This window comes from Vulpes vulpes, chromosome 8 (assembly GCF_048418805.1).
Source record: "Vulpes vulpes isolate BD-2025 chromosome 8, VulVul3, whole genome shotgun sequence".
Lineage (NCBI taxonomy): Eukaryota > Metazoa > Chordata > Mammalia > Carnivora > Canidae > Vulpes > Vulpes vulpes.
In genome coordinates this window covers 45,013,363-45,041,218 of record NC_132787.1, presented here as the reverse complement: position 1 = coordinate 45,041,218, position 27,856 = coordinate 45,013,363, and the positions used below count along the sequence as shown (strand labels likewise).

The 27,856-nt window shown below is 44.8% G+C and overlaps 1 protein-coding gene across 28 annotated transcripts in view; it reads left to right on the top strand.

The window, feature by feature from the left end:
• The window catches only part of MICAL3 (microtubule associated monooxygenase, calponin and LIM domain containing 3), a 266,829-nt gene that overhangs the window by 53,752 nt on the left and 185,221 nt on the right, over nt 1–27,856 (top strand). The window contains exon 1 of one of the 28 annotated variants that reach the window (XM_072766416.1): nt 13,533–13,645. The exons of the other annotated variants lie outside the window; for them this stretch is intronic. The gene's annotated coding sequence lies outside the window, so the exon portion shown is untranslated. Of the gene's footprint in view, nt 1–13,532; nt 13,646–27,856 lie in introns of those variants that run through there. 28 annotated transcript variants of the gene reach the window in all.

Genomic DNA, 27,856 nt, shown 5'->3' with positions numbered 1-27,856 from the left:
AGCTGAAGGCATCACTATTTGGCACCTATTAGTGACACACCAGTGCCAAAGTTTAAACTTTTATACTAGAACTTTCAGACCATTTGCCATTACCTAGTCTCAACTCAGCTTGCACCCCCTCTTCTCCTCCCCAATTTTTAACGAGCTTCCCAGCAGGCAGGCAGGAGGTGAAGTCAATAGTGGTGACCTTCAGCCATCTTCTGTCCCCACGCCTTCCTTAAGGCTTTCACTGTCAGGAATTTAAGATTTGCAGAAAATGAAAGTAACTTCTCTTCTAGATAAGGTTAAGGACATCTGGCCCAAGGGGCCTAAACTATCCTAAGAGATTTTATTTTGCTGAAGCCTATGATTTTGCTGCGATACACTCTCTGAGGGGCAGCTCTGAGGCATGGTGCAGCTATTGTCGATGCAAATAGGCTTGGTTTCCGAGCAGAACGAAACATTGACAGGACCTGTGATCGTGGATGTGGCCAGAGGACTTGAAGACCATTCAAAGTCAAAAAGATGTGGATGCTGTTCTCATTCCTTTTGTCTTTTTTTTTTTTTTTTTTTTTGTGGGGCACTGGGAGGAAATGGGGATTGTTTTAAAATTGTTTTTATTTTTTCTTATTACAAAAGTATTCTTTCCCAAAATGAAAAAGCACAAATAAGCAAAAAGAAGATAAGCTCAAACAATCCCACCCATTCCTCTTCACCTACATGTTAACCTTTAATATTTATTCTTTTGAATTCCCTTTCTTTCTAAGCGTCCAATCTATTTCCGCCCTGGGGCAGTGAGGTGCTTCTGAAAACTTCTGGCAAAGTTTGGGGTGGGGGTGGGGGACAGTGCTTCTTTTCAGTATGTAGGCGCTGGCAAAGGTGAAGAGGAGCCTCACCTCTTGGGATACCATTTTCTAGCCCACTCTTTTGAGAGGCCACTCAAATAACCCCTCCTCCATAAAGCTTTCCCTGATCTCTTAGATAAAAATCTTCTCAGTGTCACAAGATAGGACTTCCTAGCTACCTAGCAAAGACCCATCCTAGCAAAGACCAGTTTCTTTCTATGCTTCACTTTCCCTGCTCTGTTGTCAGCAACAGGTCAGACCCTACATCCACTTGATCTCAGAAAGCTCTCACACCAACAACCATAACAGGTACCCATGATGAATGAATGAAAAAGAACTGGAGGCTTAAATCAAACAGAACTTCAGTGATCTCAAGTGGGAGCAAAGAGGATTTGAGATCCTGTATGTGCCTTCAATAGGCACTGGACAAAGGAAGATTTGACCTCTTTTCCTTCTCTGTAAAAGGCTGATCCGTTTGCATATGTTCTCTTAAATCTAAAAGTACCAGTTTGTATACCAGCAGTTTCAAGTTTTTTGGTTCCATTCTGACGCTTTCTCAGGACATCTCTCATTATTCCACTGCCAAAATGTGCAGTATCATATGGTATCTCTCTTCTCTCTTTTCTCGATTCCTTTTTTCCTATTCTTTTTTCTTTCACAATTTGAAAACGGAGCTGTGTAAAATAAGTCATATCCAAATATAACCCAATTGGAACTTGACCTTTGCCTCATGGAATATTGAAAGTGATGTTTTTAAGAGGAATGGGGCAGTCAGACAGAAATGGAAAGACAGTTTCTTTCTCTCCCCACTATAAAATGAAGCAATCACAAGGGTGAGTTTGTTTTAGACCAGATCTAAAATGTTACACATTGAGGTCTGGTAGTGGGCACAGAGACTAGGGTCTGTGTTCAAAAAAAAAAAGTCCCGAAAGACAGATATATATCTATATCTATATCTGTATCTGTATATGTATATATTTTATTTTTGTAAATTTTTCTTAGATGTGAAGAAACAAGTTAAGAAAAGTCCTGTTGGCAAATTTTGCTGTGTTTCTAGAGATTTTCAAGAACTAGGTCTGAGTTGGATTAGGGAAGAGTCTTCTTGCATTACGACTCCAGGAAACTCTATTTTGATGATGATTAAATGTGGTAAACATAGATGTTATTTTGCAGCAGACTTGGTGATTAGAGATTTCTTCTATAGAGTATCTTGGTTTTTCTTGCATGTACTTAGAATATCTGACTGCAAAACATACATACCAAAGAATTGGGGGGAACACTTCTTAATTTTTTGACATACCAAGAATTAGAGATTTAATTAGTTAAAAGATTTCTAAACTTTTCTCTTCTTCTTTTTTTTTTTTTTTTTTTTTGCATTTGTTTTTATTGAAGTTCGATTTGCCTGTTGGCAAATCTATGTTTAGAGTATAACACCCAGTGCTCATCCCATCAAGTACCCTAATCAGGGCCCATCATCCAGTTACCCCAACACCCCCCGCTTGCCCACTTCCCCTTCCATAACCCTTTGTTTCCCAGAGTTACAAGTCTCTCATGGTTTGTTTCTCTCTCTAATTTTTCCCTCTCATTTTTTCTCATTTCCCCTAAATCCCTTTCATTATTTCTTATATTCCCTATATGAGTGAAACATATGATGAATGTCTTCCTCCAACTGACTTACTTCACTCAGAATAATACCCTCCAGTTCCATCCATGTCGAAGCAAATGGTGGGTATTCGTCGTTTCTAATGGCTGAGTAACATTGCATTGTATATATAGACCACATCTTCTTTATCCATTCATCTGTTGAAGGACATTGAGGCTCCTTCCACAGTTTGGCTATTGTTGACATTGCTGCTATGAACACTGGGGTGCAGGTGTCCCAGTGTTTCACTGCATCTGTATCTTTGGGGTAAATCCCTAGTAGTGCAATTGCTGGGTCATAGGGTAGCTCTATTTTTAACTCTTTAAGGAACCTCCACAGAGTTTTCCAGAGTGGTTGCACCAGTTCACATTCCCACCAACAGTGCAGGAGGGTTCCCCTTTCTCCACATCCCCTCCAACATTTGTGGTTTCCTGTCTTGTTAATTTTCCCCATTCTCACTGGTGTGAGTTGGTATCTCATTGTGGTTTTAATTTGCTTTCCCTGATGGCAAGTGACGCGGAGCATTTTCTCATGTGCTTGTTGGCCATGCATATGTCTTCTTCGGTGAAATTTCTGTTCATGTCTTCTGCCCATTTCATGATTGGATTGCTTGTTTCTTGGGTGTTGAGTTTAACAGGGTCTTTTTTTTTTTTTTTAACAGGGTCTTTATAGATCTTGGATACTAGCCCTTGATCTGCTATGTTATTTGCAAGTATCTTCTCCCATTCTGTAGGTTGTCTTTTAGTTTTGTTGACTCTTTTGCTGTGTAGAAACTTTTATTCTTGATTAGGTCCCAACAGTTCATTTTTGCTTTTGTTTCCCTTGCCTTCATAGATGTATCTTGCAAAAAGTTGCTGTGGCCAAGTTCAAAAAGGGTGTTGCCTGTGTTTGCCTCTAGGATTTTGATGGATTCTTGTCTCACATTTAGATCTTTCATCTATTTTGAGTTTATCTTTGTGTATGGTGTAAGAGAATAGTCCAGTTTCACTCTTCTGCACGTGGCTGTCCAATTTTCCCAGCACCATTTATTGAAGAGACTGTCCTTTTTCTAGTGGATAGTCTTTCCTTCTTTATCAAATATTTGTTGACCATGGAGTTGAGGGCCCATATTTAGGTTCTCTATTCTGTTCTGTTGATCTATGTGTCTGTTTTTGTGCCAGTACCACACTGTCTTGACGATCACAGCTTTGTAATAGAGCTTGAAATCCAGCATTGTGATGCCCCCAGCTCTGGTTTTCTTTTTCAATATCCCCCTGGCTATTCAGGGTCTTTTCTGATTCCAGACAAATATTAAGATTATTTGTTCCAACTCTCTGAAGAAAGTCCATGGTATTTTGATAGGGATTGCATTGAGCGTGTAAATTGTCCTGGGTAGCATAGACATTTTCCAATATTTATTCTTAAAATGCATGAGCATGGACTATTTTTTAATCTCTTTGTGTCTTCCTCAATTTCTTTCAGAAGTGTCCTGTAGTTTTTAGGGTATAGATCCTTTACCTCTTTGGTTAGGCTTATTCCTAGGCATCTTATGTTTTTGGGTGCAATTGTAAATGGGATTAACTCCTTAATTTCTCCTACTTCAGTCTCATTGTTAGTGTATCAAAGCCACTGATTTCTGGCCATTGATTTTGTATCCTGCCACACTGCCGAATTGCTGTATGGGTTCTAGCAATATTGGGGTAGAGTCTTTTGGGTTTTCTACATGCAGTATCGGGTCATCTGCGAAGAGGGAGAGTTTGACTTCTTCTTTGCCAATTTGAATGCCTTTTCTTTTTGTTGCCTGATTGCTGAGGCTAGGACTTCTAGTACTATGTTGAATAGCAGTAGTGAGAGTGGACATCCCTGTCGTGTTCCTGATTTTAGGGGAAAGGCTCTCAGTTTTTCCCCCTTGAGAATGATATTTGCTGTGGGCTTTTCATAGATGGCTTTTAAGATGTTGAGGAATGTTCCCTCTATCCCTACACTCTGAAGAGTTTGATCAGGAATAGATGCTATATTTTGTCAAATGTTTTCTCTGGATCTATTGAGAGGATCATACGGTTCTTGTTTTTTTCTCTTATTGATGCGATCTATCATGTCAATTGTTTTATGAGTGTTGAACCAGCCCTGCATCCTGGGGATAAATCCCACTTGGTCATGGTGAATAATCCTCTTAACGTGCTGTTGGATCCTATTGGCTAGTATATTGTTGAGAATTTTTGCATCTGTGTTCATCAGAGATATTGGTCTATAATTCTCCTTTTTTGGTGAGGTCTTTGTCTGGTTTTGGAATCAAGGTGATGCTGGACTCATAAAACAAGTTTGGAAGTATTCCCTCCCTTTCTATCCTTTCTATCCTTTGAAACAGCTTTAGTAGAAGAGGTATTTTTTCTTTAAACGTTTGATAGAATTCCCCTGGGAAGCCATCTGGCCCTGGGCTTTTGTGTCGGGAGGTTTTTGATAACTACTTCACTTTCCTCACTGGTTATTGGCCTGTCCACATTTTCTGTTTCTTTTTGTTCCAGTTTTGGTAATTTGCAGTTTTCCAGAAATGCATCCATTTCTTCTAGATTGCCTAATTTGTTGGCATATAGCTGCTCATGATGTCTTTTTCAAATCGTTTGTATTTCCTTGGAATTGGTTGTGATCTCTCCTCTTTCATTCGTGATTTTATTGAGTCTTTTTTCTTTTTAATAAGGCTTGTGAGGGGTTTACCTATCCTATTAATTCCTTCAAAGAACCAGCTCCTGGTTTTGTTGATCTGTTCTACCGTTCTCTGGCCTCTATTCTATTGAGTTCTGCTCAAAACTTCATTATCTCTCTTCTTCTGCTTAGTGTAGGCTTTACTTGCTGTTCTTTCTCCTTTATGTGTGAGGTTAGCTTGTGTATTTGAGATTTTTTCCCCAATCTTTAAAGGGATGCTTATATTGTGATGTATTTCCTTCTTAGGACTGCTTTTGCTGTATCCCAAAGATTTTGAATGGTTGTATCTTCATTTTCATTTTCAAAACTAATAAGTTTCCCAGAATCTTTTTAATTCATCTCCAATTTCCTGGTTGGCCCATTCATCTTTTATAGTAGGATGCTCCTTAACCTCCATGTATTTGAATTTCTTTCAGATTTCTTCTTATTTCAAAGCATTGTGATCTGAAAATATGCAGGGGACAATCCCAATCTTTTGGTATTGGTTGAGACATGATTTGTGACCTAGTATATGGTCTATTCTGGAGAAAATTCCATGTGCACTTGAGAAGAATGTGTATTCAGTTGCATTTGGATGGAAAGTTCTGCATATATTTGTGAAATCTATTTGGACCTGTGTATCATTTAAGGCCCTTGTTTCTTTTCTTTTCTTTTTTTTTTTTAATTTAATTTTATTTTTTTTAATTTTTATTTATTTATGATAGTCACAGAGAGAGAGAGAGAGAGAGAGAGGCAGAGACACAGGCAGAGGGAGAAGCAGGCTCCATGCACCGGGAGCCCGACATGGGATTCGATCCCGGGTCTCCAGGATCGCATCCTGGGCCAAAGGCAGGTGCCAAACCGCTGCGCCACCCAGGGATCCCAAGGCCCTTGTTTCTTTGGTGATGTTCTGCTTAGAAAATCTCTCATTTGCAGAAAGTTCTATGTTGAAGTCTCCTACTATTAGTGTATTATTATCTAAGTATCACTTTACTTTGGTTATTAATTGATTGATATACTTGGCAGCTCCCACATTAGGGGAATAAATATTCATTATTGTTAGGTCTTCTTGCATAGACTCTTCAAGTATGATATAGTGTCCCTCTTCATCTCTTACTACAGTCTTTGGTATAAAGTCCAATTTATCTGATATGAGGATTGCTGCCCCAGCTTTCTTTCAATGACCATTTGAATGGAAAATGGTTCTCCACCCTTTCATTTTCTGGCTGAGGTATCCTTAGGTCTAAAATGAGTTTTGTTGACAGCATATAGATGAGTCTTGCTTTTTTATCCAGTTCAATACCCTGCATCTTTGGATGGGATCATTTAGCCCATTCATGTTCAGAGTAACTATTGAAAGATATGAATTTAGGGTCATCATATTACCTATTCAGTTCCTGTTTTTGTGGATTATTTCCTTAGGCTTCCTCTTTCTTTTACAGGGTCCCCCTTAATATTTCTTGCAGAGCTGGTTTGGTGGTCACATATTCTTTCAGCTTCTACCTATCCTGGAAGCTCTTTATCTCTTCTATTCTGAATGAGAGCCTTGCTGAATAAAGTATTCTTGCCTGCATGTTTTTCTCATTTATGACCCTGTATATATCATGCCAGCCCTCTCTGGCCTGCCAGGTCTGTGGAGAGGTCTGCTGTTAATCTGATATTTCTTTCCCATATAAGTTAAGAATCTCTTGTCTTGAGCTGCTTTAAGGATATTCTCTTTATCTTTGAAATTTGCAAGTTTTACTATTAAATGTTGAGGTGTTGAGTGGTTTTTGTTGATTTTTTTTGGGGGGGTCCTCTCCATCTCTTGGATCTGAATGCCTGTTTCCTTCCCCAGAATTGGGAAGTTCTCAGCTATGATTTGTTCAAATATACTTTGTGGTTCTCTTTTCCTGAGCCTCTTCTGGAATCCCAATTAGACATTAGAATATCCAGTTTGGAATGCCTCTCATTTAATCTCTTTTTAAGGTCGGCCTGATTAGATCTCAATTCTGCAGTAATGAAGTCTCTAGAGTTCTTTATGCTTTTTTTCCAGAGCCACCAGTAGCTTTATAATTGTACTTCTGAATTGAATTTCTGAAATTGTGTTGAAATCCATATTCTGTAACTCCGTGGCAGCGAGTATTGTTTCTGGTTCTTTCTTTTGTGGTGAATTCTTCCTTCTAGTCATTTTGTCCAGTGCAGAGTGGCTGTATGAGTGGGCTGAGTCAAAAATATTAATCACAACCTAAGTAAAATGCACCCTAGATGATTCCAAAGAGGTCAGAGGCTAGAAAATAAGAGAAAAAGAGGTACAGAACAAAATAAAACAGAAGGACCACAAAGTGAAAAACAAATTTTAAAACAAAGTAGTAAAAATAAAAAGCCAAAAACCGAAAACAAAGACGAAGAGAAAAAAAGAAAAAAAGAATAGAAAAGAGCAAAAGGGGATGGTGGTGGATGGTGGTTGTGAGGAAGTGGTAGTGGAGAGAGAATATAGTCTACCTGAGGGGTCCTAGAGAGTGATCCTCTTTGTTCTGAGTGTATTTTGTTCTGTATGTTAGAAGATACAAATTTTTATAAACCAGAAATACTTGTAGAAAGCCCCAACATTGACCACCAAAACATAAACAAGATAAATGAGGGGGGCAGAATGGGAAGAAAGAGAGAATATAGTCTCACAGAATGAACCAGCAAGGTATTCCACTTGATTCTGGGTGGATTTTGGTTGTGTGTTAGCAGGTACTAACCTCCACCATCGTAAAATAAAATGAGGAAGAAAAAACAAAAAACAAAAAACAAATACCCATATTTCGTATATCTACCAAAATTAAATTGAATATGTTGAAAGGAATCCAGAAGTGAAATATATATCTAAGACATGTAATTGTGGAAATATTAATGTCAAAAAGAAATAAAAAACATAAAAATGAAGAGATGGTAAAATACTGTAGTTAAGGTAGGAAAAAAGAAAGAATATTGGAAATTTTTAACCTGCTATAAAAACAAATCGTAATGAAAAAAAAAAAAAAAGGAACCCTCTAGTTCTATATACTATTTTCCCTCAGTCCTGAAGCTTTGCAGTGCTGCTTGTTCAGTAAATTTGCTTTTCCCTTGTTCTTCCAACAGTTCTTCTAGGGGAGGGGAGGGGCTGCTGTGCCGACTCTCAGGTGTGTGTACCTGGGGAAGCTGTCCCGCCACCCCCCCCCCCCAGGAGCTGGGCTCAGTGCGAGCTGTTTACCCTGGAGGCCTCTCTCCCCTGGGGCCCCGCCTCTCCCAGGCACGGGGACGCCAGGAGGAGAAAAGTAGATGGCGGCAGCCAGGTCCCCAGCTCTGGAGTCAGCTCCCTTCTAGCAACCAACCGTAGCCTCCCAGTCCACACAGGCCTAGAAGATCCCCGGCGAGCTCGGGCGCGCCGACCTGCGCAGCTCGGGGGCGCCCAGGGCCCGCAGAGTTCTCACTGTCCCGGACCCTCTCCACCTCCGCCTGTCCCGGGGAATGGGGAGCACCGGCTTGTCTCCTTGGGCCACCTGGGCTCTGGGGCCCTGTGCCACGGACCCGCGCTCCCTAGGGCCACCTCTCCCGAGGGGATCGGAGCACAGCCACCTGCCTGCTGCCAGCCTCCAGGGCAGGGGCCGCCCACCTACCCAGAGCTGCGGCGCTCCAGCCCTTCGCCAGGATGGGCCGGTGGTGCGCTTTCCCCCGCGCCCCCGTTCCTAGGTGGGGACGGTGATCTGCAGGCATCACTGCCTTGAGCGATTTTGCCTGAGTCCCTTGCTAAGCAGCCTTCTGTCTGGGAAAACTAGCGTGGATTTTTATTGTTCCCGCTTCTCCGGGGCTGGGCTTTCCTGCCGCGGAGGCTCTTGCCCCCCACCTTAGCCCAGCTCCTCGTGGGGCCCCTCTCCCACTTGATTCTTTTTTATTTTATTTTATTTTATTTTATTTTATTTTATTTTATTTTATTTTATTTTATTTTTTTGCCTTCCTACCTTGTTAAAAGCAAAACCTTTTTTTTTTCTCTGTAGCGTTCCCTGTTTTTCTTTTTTCCCCAGCTGTTCTCTCTTTAAATCTCAGGTCGGGGATCCCTGGGTGGCGCAGCGGTTTAGCGCCTGCCTTTGGCCCAGGGCGCGATCCTGGAGACCCGGGATCGAATCCCACATCAGGCTCCCGGTGCATGGAGCCTGCTTCTCCCTCTGCCTGTGTCTCTGCCTCTCTCTCTCTCTGTGACTATCATAAATTTAAAAAATAATAATAAATAAATAAATAAATAAATAAATAAATAAATAAATAAATCTCAGGTAGAATTCGTAGGTTTTTGGGATGTTTTCAAAGTTATCTAGGTAAGTTTGTGGGACCAGACAAGTTGAGGACCCCTACTCTTCCACCATCTTGCCCCTCCTTTGATTTCTAACCTTTTATAACCTCACCATGAAATGTTAGCTTAGGGATAAACCCCAGAACGCAGGACGGCTTCCAGCTTTGGGACATCCCAATCCATGATGCCCTCAGCTTTTCTCCAGAAGACTGGGTTGTTTCTCTGGAAGTCCCTTAAAGCTGAGCAGCTCCAGGAGTCATGATGAACAGAACTAGTGGCAGTAATGGGTGTGATGTTTGGAATGTGTGGACTGGGTTCCTGTTGGACCACAGAATCCATCCACAGCCAGTGTTTCAGTCAGCATTTTTTGCTTTGCCAGTGACAGAAAAATGACAAGATCGGATTTAAGTTTTAAAATGGGGCGTATTTACTGTTTCATATAACTGCCTTCCCATGAGACTTGATTCAGGCCTCACAGATGTGACCAGATCCAGCTTTGCTTCTCTCCATCTCTCAACGTCACCCCTTCAGGTTTGCTCATCTTAGGCAAAGTCTAGCTTATGGCCCCAGATGGGTGCCAGCAGCTCTCAGAGCTACCTGCATCCCACTTTAGGTCCAGTAAAGGGTTTTGATCAATTCCAGTCAAACTATACTGAGAATGGGGGAGGGGCAATGGTTGTTGATGGCTGGAGAAAAGGACTTTATGTAGAGGCAACCACAAAACCAAAGTAATGCCAAGGGACGGGAGACCTAAGCAGGAGCTGAGAGTAATGTTGTATGGATTAACCAGCCACTCGATACTGGAAGATGGGCTGGCAGCTTAGACCATCTGGATTTGTCCCCATCACAGAATTGGTATTGTTGAAGAGACGCAAACTGATTTGGACATTAGCCAGTACTAATTGGTGATTGATATCCTTTTTTTATTATTTTTTAAAAATTTTTATTTATTTATGATAGTCACAGAGAGAGAGAGAGAGAGAGAGAGGAAGAGGCAAAGACACAGGCAGAGGGAGAAGCAGGCTCCATGCACTGGGAGCCCGACGTGGGATTCGATCCCGGGTCTCCAGGATCGTGCCCTGGGCCAAAGGCAGGCACTAAACTGCTGCACCACCCAGGGATCCCGATTGATATCCTTTTAAAGCTGAAAGCTCCTGTGCATAGATTAGTTACTCACTTCAAGTTACAATGTATAGATTGATGTGTTGTTTTGAGCCATCCGTTCCACTACCTATTTTATTGGTTCAGGTAAAATGACACTGAGTTTATCTGAGCATTGATCATTTGAACATATTCTACTCTGATTTTTCTATCATTCTTCGGGGATTTGGGAGAAGTGTGGTTAAACGGAGGGAGAGGGAAACACTTTGCTGTTTAATTTCAGGGCACTTGGAAGGAAAAAATTATATTTACCACTTTGATAGGTAAAAATGCACTGTAATAATTAAAACAATGAGATATTTTTCATCTGTCAAATTGACAAGGCTTACAAAAGAAGAGAAATGCCCAGTATTGGTGAGGGTTCGGAGAAATAGCCCCTTCATACCTTGCTGGTGGGAAGTAACTGGTGTAAACTTCTTGAAAGACAATTTGGCAATATACATGAAACATTTAAAAATACAGGAAAAATACATTAACATAGTAACAGTGATATGCTGTTAAGAGTAATTAGTAATTTTAATTGTTTTGTACTTTTCTGTATTAAAATTTTTTTTTTTTTTGTAAATTTTTTATTTTTTATTTTTTTTTTTATTTTTTTTTTTAATTTTATTTATTTATGATAGTCATACAGAGAGAAAGAGAGAGAGGCAGAGACACAGGCAGAGGGAGAAGCAGGCTCCATGCACCGGGAGCCCGACGTGGGACTCGATCCCGGATCTCCGGGATCGCGCCCTGGGCCAAAGGCAGGCGCCAAACCGCTGCGCCACCCAGGGATCCCTTTTTTTGTAAATTTTTTAAACAATGAACATGTTATTACTTTTGAAATTAGAAAATGTTTTTCTTAAAAGTGAGACAGAATACATCAGTTTTTAAAAAATATTTAATTTATTTATTCATGAGAGACAGAGAGAGAGAGAGAGAGAGAGAGAGAGAGGCAGAGACATAGGCAGAGGGAGAAGCAGGCTCCATCCAGGGAGCCTGATGTGGGACTCAATCCCAAGTCTCCAGGATCACACCCTGGGCTGAAGGCGGCGCTAAACTGCTGGGCCACTGGGGCTGCCCACATCACAGTTTTTTAATGGCAAAATTATGGATTGATATTATTCCCTCTACGGTTTGGTACATGTCCAGTTATTTCTGGGTACCCTCCATTTCTCCACTTTCCTCCCCAATATATATGTCCATCCCCCCACCCCTACCCTCTCCCAGAGTTCAGGCCAGTGCTCTTCCTCTTTCTCTAGAGGTCAGGCTTTCTGACGTGAGCTTGCAATTAGCCTTGAGATGGAATCCTATCACATAGGTTTTGAGGAGTTCGGGTTGATCTACTCCTCACCCAGTAGATCTGATGTTCATCACCCTCTACACTCCGTAAGGACAGGCTTCATGTATGATCCATTAGGATAACCCCACACAACTCTACAGTCCTTTGCTGGTAGTAGTTGCCCACTAAATGTTAGGATGCATAAATGAAACACTTAAGACAAACAGAGGCATTTTAGAGCTCTCCAGGAATAAGAAAAGACAGAAGAGCAGTGGGAGTGAAAATTAACTGGACTGACTAGCTCTGGGCTGGGCAAAGAGCAAGTCACCAGTATTGGCTTCAGAATTACCATGCTTAGGCTTCTTAATTGACATTGAAAATTTACTGGCTCCCACACCATTTTGCCAGCCTGTCCACTCCTCTGAGCATTCAGCAGTTTGTCTGATTATTTGTTTGTTTATTTATAATCTTATTTATTTTTTTAAAGATTTTATTTATTTATTCATAGAGACAGAGAGGGAGAGGCAGAGACACAGGCAGAGGGAGAAGCAGGCATCATACAGAGAGCCTAACGTGGGACTCGATCCAGGGTCTCCAGGATCACGCCCTGGGCTGCAGGTGGCGCTAAACCGCTGCGCCACCGGGGCTGCCCGTAATCTTATTTATGTTTTAAAAATATTTTATTTATTTCAGAGAGTGAGAGAATGTGCACAAGCGGGGGGGAGGGGCAAAGGGGGAGGGAGGAGGAGCAGACTCCCCACTGAGCAGGGCTCCAGAAGTGGAGCTGGATCCCAGGACCCTGGGATCAGGACCTGAGCTGAAGGCAGGTGCTTCACCAACAGAGCCATCCAGACACCCTGGATTTCATTGGTTTAAAAAGAATGAGATCATTAGCCCAGTGTATATTTTCAGGGCTGCGTTACACGTGTCAGTGAAGCAAGATACTTTACTAAGGAGCAACTTGGAAACTTCCCTGAATCTGTGAGCAGCCTGGCACATAGAAATCCCTTCCTCACAGGATTCTGTCTCCAGGTACTCTAGGCAGTGGGGGAGGGGGAGGCTTTTGTTGCCCTTTGCTATTGAATTTGCCAGGTGTGTCAAAGGCATAATCTCAGAGACAGAATATAAACAAGCCAGGAGAAGAAACACATAGTGCTTCTCACTCTTTATAGAAGCCCTCCTGGACTTGTTTTCTGCCCTGCAAACACTGCTACCATTCTCCCTGGATTGCATGGTGTGGGTTTTGCTGTTACTTGTTCCTGTCTTGCTTATAATTGTTCTCTACTGGTTATATGTGAAAAGATTGTATTCACTCAGGGATTGGAAATTTCGGTGCGAAAAATGGACAACTTGGATAACCAGACTTCATTATTTACCAGCCCTGCTACCAGAGCTAAATTGGTCAGCCTTTCTCGCTGTGGTTTTCTTGCTCACTTGCGGACAAACTTCTCCTAACCTTCCTGACATGATTGAGGCTGAAATGATATTGTAGGTAAAGATGTGTAAAAAATGATGTAAGTGTATGACGTTATCTTTTGTATGGAATGCCGTAGCATAGGTTCTTCAGAAACAGGAGATAGTATTTGCACTTTGGGGTTGTGAAGATAGAAACTACAGTTAGACCTCGATTGTGTGTGCTTCGGCAACTCGGCTTCTCTAAGACTCACTTTCTTTCTCTCCATAAAACAGGAATAATAATAGTACTTCACGGAGTTCATGTGATGGTGAAATGAAATGATACATGCAAAGCACTTCCCAACAGTACTGTAAGCAGCAGCTGCGGCTGAAAATGAATAAGAGAGGTAACCATATCAATAAAAATCGCGTATTGGGTCAGAAACTCAGGGTTATGGTGGCACAGAGTAGAAATGGGAGCTCTATAAGTTAGCAGCTTCTGTTAATCAACCTGGGAAGACTTCATGGAGAAACTGGACTTTCTAGAACTCACTGAATAATAGTTGGAAGACCAGTTAGAGGGGGTGGTGTGTGGGGGAGAGTGGAACTATTAAAAAAGTATCCCAAACGCCTCACATAATTTGGAAGAAGGTTAAGTGGATGTAGGGTGAGCAGATGATGGAAAGCTGGAAAGTTCTGAAAAATAAAGGTGAAGTTGGTCTGAAGTTTGGTGGCCAAGCTGCCAGAATAAAGCTTTAAAACAGAGCCGACTAGACTCCCAAGGAATGTTTTTAAAGTCTTGAATCTGACATGTAGTGTGACTAAAATTGGCCATGAACAGTTAAATGGTATTGAGGACACTTCAGATAGCACTTCAATGACTCTAATGAGGACTGACCAGCGAGCTTTGTTGCTAAAGGTGGGGATCTGGACAGTTCAACAGGTGTATTAATTATGAATTGAAACTTTGATACTGTGGAGGAAGAGAGAAGAAAGGAGGACTCTCAGAAGATTGGAAATTACGAGGTATTCTGAGGGGGAGTCGGGTACTCTCCACACATAAGGAGAATGCTTTGCTCTAAGAGAGGAGGGACAAAGAATATTGAATTTGTCTTTACAAAAGGTAGGGTTTACACTGTATAAAGGATTTGGTATCATTTCTGACAAGTCTACCTGACTTTCAACCAAAGTTGAAACATGGGAGAGCATGCCGAAAATTGAAGAAAATATATAAGTACTGCGAATACCATGCAAAGGATTGTAGAATCACAAAATATGAAAAGGACCCTCAGAGGACCCCACTTCTGGTCCAGTATTGTCATTGGGTTAGATGAGGAACCTGAGGCCCAGGGATGTATCTGGCTCACTTCTCCCCGTATTTTCTTTTAGCTCTCTAACCCAAACATCTGAGGAGCTCCTAAATCTCTTTGTTTCCCCGTCTAGATAAGATCAGGAAGAAAACCCTGGTTTTGTTTTGTGGCGGCTGCTGAGGGCAACACACAAGTTCCCTTTAATCGCACCCTGTCTCCTCCCCAGCTGGCAGGGTTGATAAGACAACCGTGATTTCTCATTGGCCATTTTGTGTGGTTCCCTACGCCCTTCCAAGATTCCCAGCCAATCAGCTCCTCCCGGTCTCCTGGACGCGGCTCCGAGGACCGTACCACAGAGACCTGCAGGGGGGTGGGGCGGGGGGGGCAGTGGCCGCAGCCCATTCCCGCACCTTCTGCACGTAACCTTGCGATTCCGGCGCTGTCCAAGCCTGCAGGTCCCAACGGCATCCCTGAGGCCGGGAGCCGCGCGCGGGTCCGGAGGCGCACCTCGGGATGCCGCCCCCGCGCCTGGGGTCCCGTGGTCGGGCCGAGCCCCGCCGCCCCCGCCCTCCCATGTGCCCGCCCAGCCCCCGGCGGCCGCGCGGCTGCTCAGCTGCTGTTGCTCGCGCGGACCTGCGGCGCGCGGACCTGCGGCGGGGCTCGGGGCCGGGGCCGGGGCTCGGGCGGCGGCGCGGCGGGGCTCGGCGGGGCTCGGGGCGGCGGGCCCGGAGCGCGGCCCGGTGTGCACACAGCAGCATGAGGCGGAGGTAAGCGTCGCGCTCAGAGACCCACACCCGCGGCAGCCGTTCCGTGGGGCGCCTCCCGCCCGCGCCCTGGGGGCAGGGTTCCCGGGGCCCCGGAGGGCGGCCCTCCCGCCGGCGACCGCCGCGACCCGACCTGCGGCTGCAGACCTCCCCACGAGCAGCCCCGAGGCCCGGACCCGCGGGCTGGAGCGGCCGGCTGGAGCCTTTACCTGGCGGGCCGACGGGGAAGCCCCTCCCCGCGCCTCCCCGGCCGCTGTCGCACCGCCCGCAGCCCTGCGCGACCGCCCCCGCCCCCGCCCCCGCCCGGACGTGCCGGCGATCCCCCGGCCCTGCCCTCCGCGGCCCCCGGCCCTGCCCCCCGCGGCCCCCGGCCCTGCCCTCCGCGGCCCCCGGCCCTGCCCCCGCGGCCCCCGGCCCTGCCCTCCGCGGCCCCCGGCCCTGCCCCCCGCGGCCCCCGGCCCCTGCGCGCGACCCAGGAGTTGCACGTTCTGTCCCGGGCGGCCGCGCGGGCCCGGGTCCCCAGGGAGGCTGCCCTGGCGGTGGCCCCGGGGCAGCCGGCGGAGCGCGGGGGGCGGCACGGAGAGTGGCGAGCTGGGTCCGGGGCAGCTGGGGCGGGGGCGCACGCGTCTTGCCCTACCGGCCGCTGAGCTTTGGGTCCGGCGCGCCCTGCCCTGCAGCCAGCCCGGCCCGAGCGCGGCGGCCTTCCCCTGGGCGCGGGGACCGACCCTGCTGGCCGGGCCGGGCGTGCGCCGGCCTGTGGGGACGGGAGACCTTGACCTGGGTTCCGGCGGCGGCTGAGTGCGGGGGCCCCGGAGGTCCGTGAAGTGCTTTTCCTTCTGTTTTCTTAGAGTGGTGGTGGATGGGGGCGATGATGGCAGCCGCTGACGTCACTTAATCCGGGAGCCACCCCCTGGCCTCACTTGCAAGGTGACAGGAGGTCTGTGTGCTGTGTGGGAGCTGTGAATTCCTGGTTTAAGAACCACCTCGAGGAGCCCCGTCCACGCAGCAGAGCCTCGCCTTGTGTTAGGAAGCCAAAGGTAGTGGTAGCGTGAGTTTTGCAGGTTCCGGCATGGCTGGTAAACGAACCGTGAGGAGGGGCATGGGTCAGCCCTGTATCTCGGCTGGTCTTCTGGAGAGGCTTGATTCAGGGAAAGCTTATCCAAGAATGCAGATCACAGATAGGTTCCCCTTTAATGTTGGTGTTTGACACAGACGTTAGTTAAGGTTACCTGACGTGCATTAGTGCAGAGGTCAGTTGTGAGAAGTGTCTTTTCAAAATAAGGCTTACTGCTTTTTTTTTTTTTCCTAGTGGGTTGTAAATGGAGACTGTGGCATTTAAACAAGACAACATCAGTGTGTATTTGCTCCCACCTGAGTTTGCTATGTAGACAGTCATTTAGAATGATGGCTTGTACCCCAAGGGTGAGAACGAGTTGGGTTTTACAGTGAGAAAGATACCTTAGAGTTGCTGCCAGCCAGAATGCTTTGCCCTCTCATTACCTGGCCACACGGATGCCAGTTCATTATTGTGGTTGCTTTCTCCTGTGAGCATATCTGTAAAGAGTCTTTAAGAGGATATTATAAATTCTGTATTTGATTGTCAATTGTACTCTCAGGTCAGACATTTAGCTCAAGTTGTTTTAGCCCTACAGTGAATTCTTGTGCTCCATGTTTTAAATATTTTTAAGCGGGCAGCCAGGGTAGGTCAGTGGTTTAGCACTGCCTTTGGCCCAGGATGTGATCCTGGGGACCCAGGATGAAGTCCCACATCGGGCTCCCTGCATGGAGCCTGCTTCTCCCTCTGCCTGTGTCTCCGACCCCCCCCCCCCCCCCCCGTGTGTGTCTTCCATGAATAAATAAATAAAATCTTTTTTAAAAAATTGAAAAATATATTTTACGCTTTTTTGTTGGTATATTAAACCACTTAAGTTAATTCCAGAATTATAGGAAAAACATGGTTTGAATCTTCTTCTTGCAAAGAATCTTTAGGGACTTGGACCTGGTTCCTATCCAGTTTTACAGATAATGAACTAAGGTTTGGTGAGACCCTAGGTGGAAGAAGGGGTGACTGAAATCAGGGCAGGCACTCAGACCTATGCTGTCAGATTTCAAAGTGTGTGCTTTTGACTCCCAAGCTTTGGTGGTGACTAAAGAGCGGATGTCAGTCCCTGACTGTTGCTGCTGTGCCTCCCTAGGGCCTGATAAGCTGTGATTGTGCTGGGGCTTTATTTTTCATCGAGGTAAAGTTTTCACACCCTGCACTTTCTCTCATGCCAAAAGCATTCTTCTAGCCAGGTGGAGGGTTATTACCGGAAAAGCATCTATATTTGGAGAGTATGAGTATTTTAATAAGACCAGAAAGAATAGCAGAGAGAATCAAGGTGGTTTGTGGATAGGAAATGTGTGATATTCTAACCCAGGGGATATCTTTAGTCTCCAGGCTTTTTAACTTAAGCTGTGAGTTGAAATTGTAAACCTGGAGGCACAGCAGCTCTGGGCTGAAATCTGTGTAGTAAGTAAAGCTCTCAGTTTCTACTTTAAATGGCAAAGTTGAAAATCTGATTCCTTTTCAGTCTTTTGCTTCCACAAATAATGCAGTAAGTTATGGGAATGGTAGGGACATTGTTTGGAACAATTACCTAAACTCTTTGTGGACTGCCCCTTCTCTCCACCCTCCCCTCCCCTACCTTTGGTTCCACTTTTCAGGATTTAGTTCCTATCCTGTAGAATTGGGTGGAATGGTGGAGGGTGTCAGGCCCTGAGATGCTTGGGATATACCAGTGGATAGAACATCCCTGCCCCTGTGGGCTCAGCTGTATGTGACTTGCTGTTTTCATGGTATGGGCTTTAGTTATCTTTAGGTATGAAGGTTTATAGTCATCAAGAAACTAGGGAGGGAGGAGAGGGAAACTGTCACCCAGTGACAGTACAGAATTCCAAACCCTGGAATTCATTGACTTCTTCTCATTGTGGAGTCAGAATTTCACAGAGGAGAGAAAACTGCCACAATTTACAAGAAAAGGAAAGTGGTGACCATCAGATGACATAAAGGAAGAGAAGTAGGACGTTGGGTGGTACCTTGCTGAAAGGTGAAAGAAGGGCAGGAGCTTCTACTAAGTATTAAGTTCTGTCTAAGAACAACTGGTCTCCCTGCACCCCTCTTGCAGGGCCTGCTCAGCATCTGTCCTAAGATGGGAGAAGCGAGCATATCTTGGTGTGTGAATGGAAGCCAGGAAAGGAGTCTTTCTGCATTAGCCAGGTCTACTGAGGTCTATTTAATTGTATATCCAATGAAGGCTCTGGTTTGGTTAACTCTGGTTAGCACTTGCTTAGCTAGTAGCTTTTATTGACTTCCTTAAGGCAAAGTGAAACTTTGTTTGGTCCCATTGTCCTCTCTTTTGCCATGCTGCTTTTCTGTTATTGATTTAAGTAAAGTATGGCCGAAGCTTGAGTCCGGGGAGGACTTCCCTATGTCATTGTTGGAGTTTGGGAAGAGAGGAGGAGCAGAGTAACCCAAAGAGAAGATGAAGAGGAGGTGTTACTTACTCCTAGCTCCCTAGCCCCTCTGACAACAAATCTTCAGCACAGACTGCTCCCAGCCTGCAAAACGCTGACATGTGAAGGTCCAACTGCACTCTTCCCTCTCTAACCCCCACATCATCCACCTCCACCACCAAAGCCGCCTTATGATTGAGAATCGTTGGGTTTGTGAGTGGAAAAGGAAAAGCGGGTAAAGTAGCATCATGACAAATAATGACATGAGCAGTGGTAGCAGCAGAGACGCTTAGAGTCAATTCACTGTGTACCAGGCTCTGCATGGACAAATTCATTCAGTCCTCATGACAGCCGTAGAAGATAGGTGTTGGTATGAGTCCTATTTTTACATGAGGAAACCAAGGCACAGGGAGCAGTGACTTCTGAGCGTCTCAGAAAGTGGAGGAGGCAGACTTCAGACATAGGCATTTGGTTCCAGATGGGTGCTCTCACGGACCAGTTATGGGCAGCTGACTTGGGTAGACTTGCACCTAACAGTTTCTCGGTCCTGAAGGTCACCTTTCCTCTCTTCCAACCTCCCCTCCATTTTCACATTTAACCCCCTCTTTACTTTTCAGTTATCAGTCTGAAATGCTATGGGAGAGATGCATTTAGGTTAACTAGCATATTCCTCTAAAGTTGAGGCAGTCAGAGAAGGTAATTCTGAAGCATCTAGAGGGGTCTGGGTGGGCTTCCAAAAAAGAATATGTAGGACACTGTAAAGAATCTTCAAGGACCCAGGAGCTAGACATGGGATCTGGAAAGAGTGTTATTTATAGCGCTACTCCCAGAAAAGATGAGGAACCCTTTTCCTTTCCCTTTTCTACCTTTTTGCTTGGTGTGGGTTGCTGATTCCTAAGACCTAGAACTTGAGCAAACCTTCCTATTGACCTGGCTCATGGGCTTTTGGATGATTTTTTTTTAAATATTTTTTTTATTTATTCATGAGAGGCACACAGAGAGAGAAAGAGAGAGAGGCAGAGACGCAGGCAGAGGGAGAAGCAGGCTCCATGCAGGGAGCCCGATGTGGGACTTGATCCTGAGTCCCTAGGATCAGGCCCTGGGCCGAAGGCACTAAACCGCTGAGCCACCCGGGCTGCCCCTTTTGGATGATTTTAATTTCATTTTCTTACTTAATGAAATAAAATAAAATAGTCTGCGGTCCTAACTATATTTGGAACAGAACCTTTTCCCTGGTTTGGTCATAACTGGTCAGAATCATTTATTTCCCTGTGAAAAAGGAAAAGGAGAAGTATTGTGACTAGTGACATGGACATGTGTCAGTTTGTTTCCAAAACAGGTTTTTTTTTTTTTTTTCTCAAAACCAGACTTGCAGAGAAAGGGGGAAAAATCAGCCTTCTGCCTTTAGCATTTTATTTTATTTTTATTTATTATTATTATTTTTACAGATTTTATTTATTTATTTATTCATGAGAGACACGCAGAGAGAGAGGCAGGCAGAGACACAGGCAGAGGGAGAAGCAGGCTCCTCGCAGGGAGCCCCACGTGGGGCTTGATCCCAGTTCTCCAGGTGACCCTGGGCTGAAGGTGGCGCTAAACCGATGAGCCTCCGGGGTTGCCCATGCCTTTAGCATTTAAAAATTTTTTTTTAATTTTTATTTATTTATGATAGTCATACAGAGGGAGAGACACAGGCAGAGGGAGAAGCAGGCTCCATGCACCGGGAGCCTGATGTGGGATTCGATCCTGGGTCTCCAGGATCGCGCCCTGGGCCAAAGGCAGGCGCCAAACCGCTGCGCCACCCAGGGATCCCACCTTTAGCATTTTAAAAGCATCTTTAGGTGAGTGAGTCCTGTGTATAGTTACGTAGTAATTAGCTATCACTTATTGAGTGTTAACCACCCAGATGCTGTGCCAAAGGCTTTAATATACACATATCATTTCTAGTCTTCGGGTAGGTACCGTCACTCCTATTTTACCATAGGAAAACCATTTCAGAGAAGGTAAGGTCCATAAACCCAGTAAGTTGCAGAGGCTGGATGATCACCTCATTGGAAAGTGAAATGTTGAAGGAGCAAAAGGAAGAGAAAATGGGGAAGAAAAAGACAGTATTGGGCAGGGGAAAGAAATTCATGAGATGGCAATGTGCATCAGCCCCCAGGGTTTACTGTATAGCTCAGTGGGCCGGATGAGGCATAGAAATGCCCATGGGCCTCAAACACCCTCAGGGAGCCAGGGAACAAAGAAATTCCAGAACCTAAGAGTTTTAGGCTACCCACTGGGACTTGGTTTTAGTATGCACTTATTAGTACCCAATAATAAAGCAAGTGCCAGGTATTAAAACATGTCTACCTATAAGAGGTCACCATATTTCTGGGGAAGGCGGACACAAATCCAGAAAACCTAGTGTGCTAAGTGACTTAACTGGCCAGGGAGCCCTGAACATGGAGTGGTGAGAAAATTTATACTTCCTGGCAAAATATTTCTTCTCGATTCAGTTTTGTTAATTTCATGCACATAAGATGGAGAATTTCTGAAATTTACCCACCTTCTGTGGCTGTTTCCGGAATGTTTATGTTTTAGCAGACAGAGGATCTCTCTGCAGCTCCTCTCTGAGGACCAGCCCTGTACCTTGGTTGCAGGAAAGGCTGGGGCCACCTCCCTTTCCTGCAGGTTGCCTTTAGGCACATCACTACACATCACTACTGCAGATCTGCTGGGCTTGGTGCACTTGTCCCCATGTAGTCACTGCTTGCTTGGAGGTACAGGTGCTCCAATAGCACCTGCTTGGAGGTACAGGTGCTTCCTTGCTAGAAGAGTGTTGCTGGGCTGTGCCCTTTCCAGGTGCTCTAGCAGGGGTGGGAGCAGTCCTGGGCATGAAGATGCTTTTCCAGAGCTTTGGGAATTAGATGAGACCATGTTACCGCTCTGGCTCCTTTTTAACTCTAGGACCACCTCACTGTACCAGTAGTGACCTGGGTGCCCAGTGGTAGCCTTGTAGTGTTATTATTCTCGGCCTTATCCCTGGCTCTGCATTCTTTTTTTAAATTTCATTTATTTATTTATTCATGAGAGACACACATAGAGAGGCAGAGACACAGGCAGAGGGAGAAGCAGGCTCCAAGCAGGGAGCCCGATGTGGGACTCAATCCTGGGACTCCAGGATCACACCCTGGGCTGAAGGAGATGCTGTACCGCTGAGCCACCCAGGCATCCCTGGCTCTGCATTCTTTTCTTATTAGCAACTATTTAGTCTTCCTGAAATAACCTTTGTTCATTAATTTATAATCTAATGGGCCCTTCCTCCACATGAAACACTATACTGGGTATTAGGATAGGGCACAGATTGGTAGAAATATATTCATAATGAATGCGTCTGCCTCAGAAAATACAGTATAAATGTGGAAAACGTTTGGGTAAAAAGCAAACAAAAGCAGTGAAATACCAAGTAGCACAGACAGGTGACTTCAGTGTTAGGAGACAATAAGGACAATGACTACAGTTGACCCTTGAATAACACGGGTTTGATCCATGTGTTCACTCATGTGCAGCTTTTTTTGGTAAGTACAAAATGGTATTATAAATGTATTTTCCTTATGGTTTTCTTCATAACATTTTCCCTGGCTTTATTCTAAGAATATAGTGCATAATGCAGATAACATACAAAATAGATGTTAATCAACTGTTTATCAGTAAGGCTTCTTTCTGGTCAGCAGGCTGTTAATAGCTAAGTTTTGGGGGAGTCAAAAGTTATATGCAGATTTTCAACTGCGTGGGGGTAGGCATCCTCAGCCCTCCATTGTTCAAGGGTCAACTGTATTACCTTTTGAGAATTTATTATATACCAAGTGATGGTTTAAATGCTGTGCATGCGTTGTCAACCCTGTAAGTCAAGTGGTACTGTATCATCCCTGCTTTATAGGTGAGGACTCAGAGATACAAGTATCGTATCCAAGGCCACACAGTACATGGGTGAGAAGAGCCTGGGCTTTGAACCCTGGTCCCCACTGACTCACTTGGGCCTGTGCACTGTGTCCCAGGTCATTGGTAGGGTTGTCTAGGTGTTGGTGTGAGCAAAGCTTGGAGTTGAGAGTGAGCAGGATGCATTCAGGGCAGTGAGGAGACCAGCCTGATGGTTGGAGTTGGGTTCAGTGTTTGTGGACTGCTGTGCCACGTTCTGTCTGGGTGCTGGGAGATGAGTAAGATGTGTTCCTTGCCCTCTGGAATCTTGCTGTAGCTGAGGAGACAGACACACAAATAGATGATTTCAGTGTACTGTGGTAAGTGCTGTGATGAGGCTAAGTATAGGGTTCTGTGGAAGCAGATGGAAAGGAACCAGGAAATGCTCCCAGAGTCTTGAAAGGTAGGCTTAGCAGCTGAAGGCAAGAAGAGTTTTCTAAAAGGCAGAGAGCAGCATGAACAAAAGCATGGTCTCTGTGGGCCTTTCCTGCTAAAAGCAAGTTTATTCACCTGGTCTGATGGATGCCATGGCCCAGTGTGAAATTTATAGGCAACAGGTAGTTCATCAGAGGTGTTGGAACACAGAGGAACAGTGTAGAGGTCGTATTTTGTGTCCATTAATCTGATGGAGGCGGGAAAGATTAAGGTCCAGCAAAACCACCTGTGGGAAGAGTTGGCAAACTTCTCTATAAAGGGCTAGAAAGTAAATATTCTAGGCTTCAGTGGGCCACGTCGTCTCTGATGCAGCTATTCAACTGCTATTGTAGTAGGAAGGCAGCCACAGATAATTGGTAAACAAATGGGCATGGCTGTATGCCAACCACATTTATATATGACCCTCCAAATTTGAATTTCATATAATTCTCACATGTCTCAAAATAGTCTTTGATTTTCTTCCCCTGACCCATTTAAAAATGTAAAGCCCTCTTTGTTTGCAGGTTAAATTTGGCCCACAAGTCGTGGTTTGCCCACCCTGAGCAGTGTAGGAATTCAGGTGTGACGTGACCAGGAACTGTCACAGGTTGTTGGCAGTGGAAATAGAGAGGAAGGGACTTGATGCCAGAGACATTTTGCAAAGAGGACACTGATTAGAAAGAAGAGATAGGGCGAGAGAAGAGCCCCAGATGATGCCGAAGCTTCACATTTCATGTGTTCCCAGCCCCTTTTTGGTAAAACTGGCCTTATTTCCATGTGCTGAGGATATGATTTGATTCTGGAGAAAAACCTGAGAGCATGACTTGATGCTAGAGAAAACTCCAGAAATAGCAGATGCCTTATGTGCTCCCAGACTTCTGTCAGCATTGTGAATCGTTCCAATCATCTCCCCGTGTCACTGTGCCAGCCCCCTTAGCTGCCCTGGCCCCTGGAGTGCTTTAGGTGGGAGGTGGCTCCTGCTGTAACTGGGAGAGCATGCCCACCTGTTTGCCGGCAGGGCACAGGCAAAGCTCATTTGTTGGATAACTTTACTTTTATATGCTTTCACATTTGCAGAAAAGTTGCAAGAGCAGGTCCCTTGTGCCTGTTACTAGGTCTATTAAATAAGATTTTATTAATTGCTTACATTCTGTCCCATTTGCTTTTTTATTCTCTCCACTCTCCTCCCATTTATTTCCTGATACATTTGAATGTTGGTGACATCTTGCTTCTTTTTACTGCTAAATACGTCAGCATGAATTTATCAAAGAAAAGGTAACCACAGTATGGTGACCAACATTGGGAGAGTTAACATCAATACAATCTAATTATGATGTTTGGAGCTAGCAGCCTCTAAGAACTGTTCCTCATAGACTGTCTGCCATATGTAAGTAGTGATCTGTCATTTACTCTCCCAGTGGCAGACATAAGCAAAGCAGCTACCTGTGCCTCTTTGGGGACCCACACTCCCAGCAGTAGCAGTTCCCAAGGACTCATGCTGGGGCTGGTCAGTGGGCTTCTCCAAAAGGAGAAGTAGTCCCAGGGCTGAAGGATCTCTTGTTATCTTGAGCTGCTAAGCTGTCTGAGGGCAGGCACTGCCTTTTACTTTATGTATAGCTCGTGCCATTTCCTGATGCCTTCATGAGAAAGCTCATCTCCTAAATGGAGCATAGTAGCCACAAGCACCCAAGATCTCACTTATGATTACAAACACCTTCTTTCTTTTGGCTTTCTTCTCCGTTGCTCCTCAGCCTATGTAAAATGATTCTTCTAGGGTAGATTTTGTTCTGGGCTTGATCTAGAAAATAAAATGGAATTCAATTAATTTAGATTGGAAATAAAATGGGAGGAGCAGCTATACTAGCTACCATTTCTGACTTAGAGCAAAAAAGAATGTTCTTTTTGCTACCTTTATAGACTGCAACCAGAAATAGGGGAATGTCTGATGCATACTCTTTAGTTCCTTAGAAGTCGTAATAGCTTTTGGAGCTCTGTGGGAACTATGGGAAAAGGAGTCTGGAAATTCTGCACCTGATGAGAAAGGAATAAAGGGAAGGCTTTTATCTTTGTGTAAGGTGGGTGCCTCATTTCCATTTACTACCTAAATTCTGTATGGCTTAACTAAGTGCTTGGTCTTTGCCAGTGTGGATGTGATGGGACCTTTCACCATGTTCCGTCATCACTGATCTTCACAGAGCCCATTCTTGGGATCCAGGTCATCTGAAATCCAAGAGTCAGTGTCTTAGGTCTATGAGGCCCTGTGCGGGCCGTGGGGTGGGGGGTGGGGCACAAAGGAGGACCAAGGTGCCAGGTGCCTCAGCATATTCCCTCATCTCTCAGTCCACATGAGAAAACCTTGACTCAATTGCTGCTGGGCAGTGATCACTTCATGGTTTTGTGTCACAGTTTTGCCGTTTGTAGAGAGAGGTTGGCTATCAGCCATTTAAAGGGGTATTCTGGAGGTAAAATTTGAGTATAAAATTGGCATGTGGGGATCCCTGGGTGGCGCAGCGGTTTGGCACCTGCCTTTGGCCCAGGGCGCGATCCTGGAGACCCGGGATCGAATCCCACATCAGGCTCCCGGTGCATGGAGCCTGCTTCTCCCTCCGCCTGTGTCTCTGCCTCTCTCTCTCTCTCTCTCTGTGACTATCATAAATAAATAAAAATTAAAAAAAAAAATAAAAAAAAATAAAATAAAATTGGCATGTGTGCTTGGAAATGAAATGTTTTACATGTTTTAATCTGTGGAGTCAAGATAAATAGTAAAGGAGCCGTTAGTGAAAACGGAGCAAATACAGAGAATGCAGTGTAAGCCCTGTATTCTCTTCCTTCAAAGGCAGTGGTTACTGTTTGCCTTGCTCCCTGTGCTCCAGCTATTCTGGCTGCCTTGCTGTTTCCTGGATGTCCCGGGCACCCCCTGCCTCAGACTGTTCAGCCTCTCTGAGAGGATCTTCCCTGCAATGGTATCTGGTGGGCCTTCGTAACCTCTGCATGCCTTTGCTTCAACATTACCTTCTCTATGAAAGCTACTCATGCCACCTAGTCTGAAATTTTAATGTGTCCCCCAGTATTCTAAATTCTATCTTACTGTACTTTTTCCTTTTTCCCCTAGTACTTACCACCCTCTAGCATGTTTTACTTAGATTTATTTAAGAGGCATGGTAGCCTGGGCTATAGAGCCCGACCGCCTGGGTATAAATCTTAGCTTCACCACTTACTGCTTATGTGAACTTGGGTAGATTATGGAATCCTTTTAGTCTAGTTTCCTCGTTTGTAAGAATAATACATAAGTCATAGAATTTTTATGAGGATCAAATGAATTAATATTTATTAAATGCTTAGCCTAATAACTGACATGGACTAAGTGCTATAGGAGTGTTTGAATACAGTTTATATTATCAAATAGAAGCTGATGAGGTCACAGGGTTTTATGTTTCGTCCTCTGAGGTATCCCTAGCCTTTAGAACAGGACCTAGCACAAAGCAAGCAGTAAGTACATGTTGGGCAAATGAAGAGGCTGTGGATGAGTTGGTCTGGAAAGGGGAATGTGAGGCATGGGCTGTGCCATGGATGACAGAGGTCCACCTGGGAGTCCCTTCCAGCTCTGCACTGTGTGTTCTTGGACCAGGCTCGAGCTCTTGCTTCACTTGCATAGTTGTTTGCAGAATTAGATGAAAGAATATGCATTAAGTGCCAGGTATGATACCAGCCTGGCTAGTAGCAGATGGTCAGTGAGTGTTAGTTCTTTTCCTTCCTCAGCACCCCTGGAAGAAGTGAGTCAGTGAAGGAAGCAGGTTGTTAGGAAGGAGCAGGGGAAATCCTGAGTCTAGGTGCAGGGAGGGGGAACAAAAACAAGATATTAGATAGAGATATGACCACCATTGATGTGCCAGACTGAACGCTCAGTGAGATGAGACTGTGCATTGACAAACATTGACGCAAAGATGAGAGGTGTAGGGGTATAGGGTCTGGTTTTTTGTTTTGTTTTTTTCATTTTTATTTTGAGATAATTTCAGAAAAGTGCAAGAATAGTATAAGGGACTCTGTTAACCCAGAACTACCAGTTTTCATCCTTGCACCATTTGCTTTTCATATTTGTTTCTTTCTCTCCATTTGATTTAAAGACATTGCATTCCTTGGCCCCTAAATACTTAAGTGTTTATCTCCTAGGAAGAGGAATGGTCTCCTAGATTTTGATAGGCAGCTTTAGGTTCTTAAATAGGGAAGTGGCACTGCGTGAGGTGTACTTGGGGAAGATGGGCTGGAGACCAAGTGGGCTCATGGGCTAGCAGTTTGAGATCACTTCCACTGGTCGTTAGTGAAGACAGGTTGATGACCAGAAATGGGAGAAGTGGGGAAGACGTAGGAGATGTTTCATGAGTCTTGGGTATGTTACTGCTTGGGACGGGGTGGAGATGATGACAGCTGCTCCTATGGAGCAGCGCTACTGTCTGGGGAGGAGGGCAGCACGTAATCTGAAAGAGCAGATTCAGCTTTATTTTACACTTGGGAAAATGAAACCTCACTCCCACCTTTGTTCGTATTATAGTCTACTGAAGATAAAGGTCCACCAAATCCTGGCTGATGCAGTAGAGTCTATCTCCTGCATTCTTGGAGGAGCAGCCATGATAGGCTTGTATTGTCAGAGGCATAGAGATACACAGTCTGATCTGAA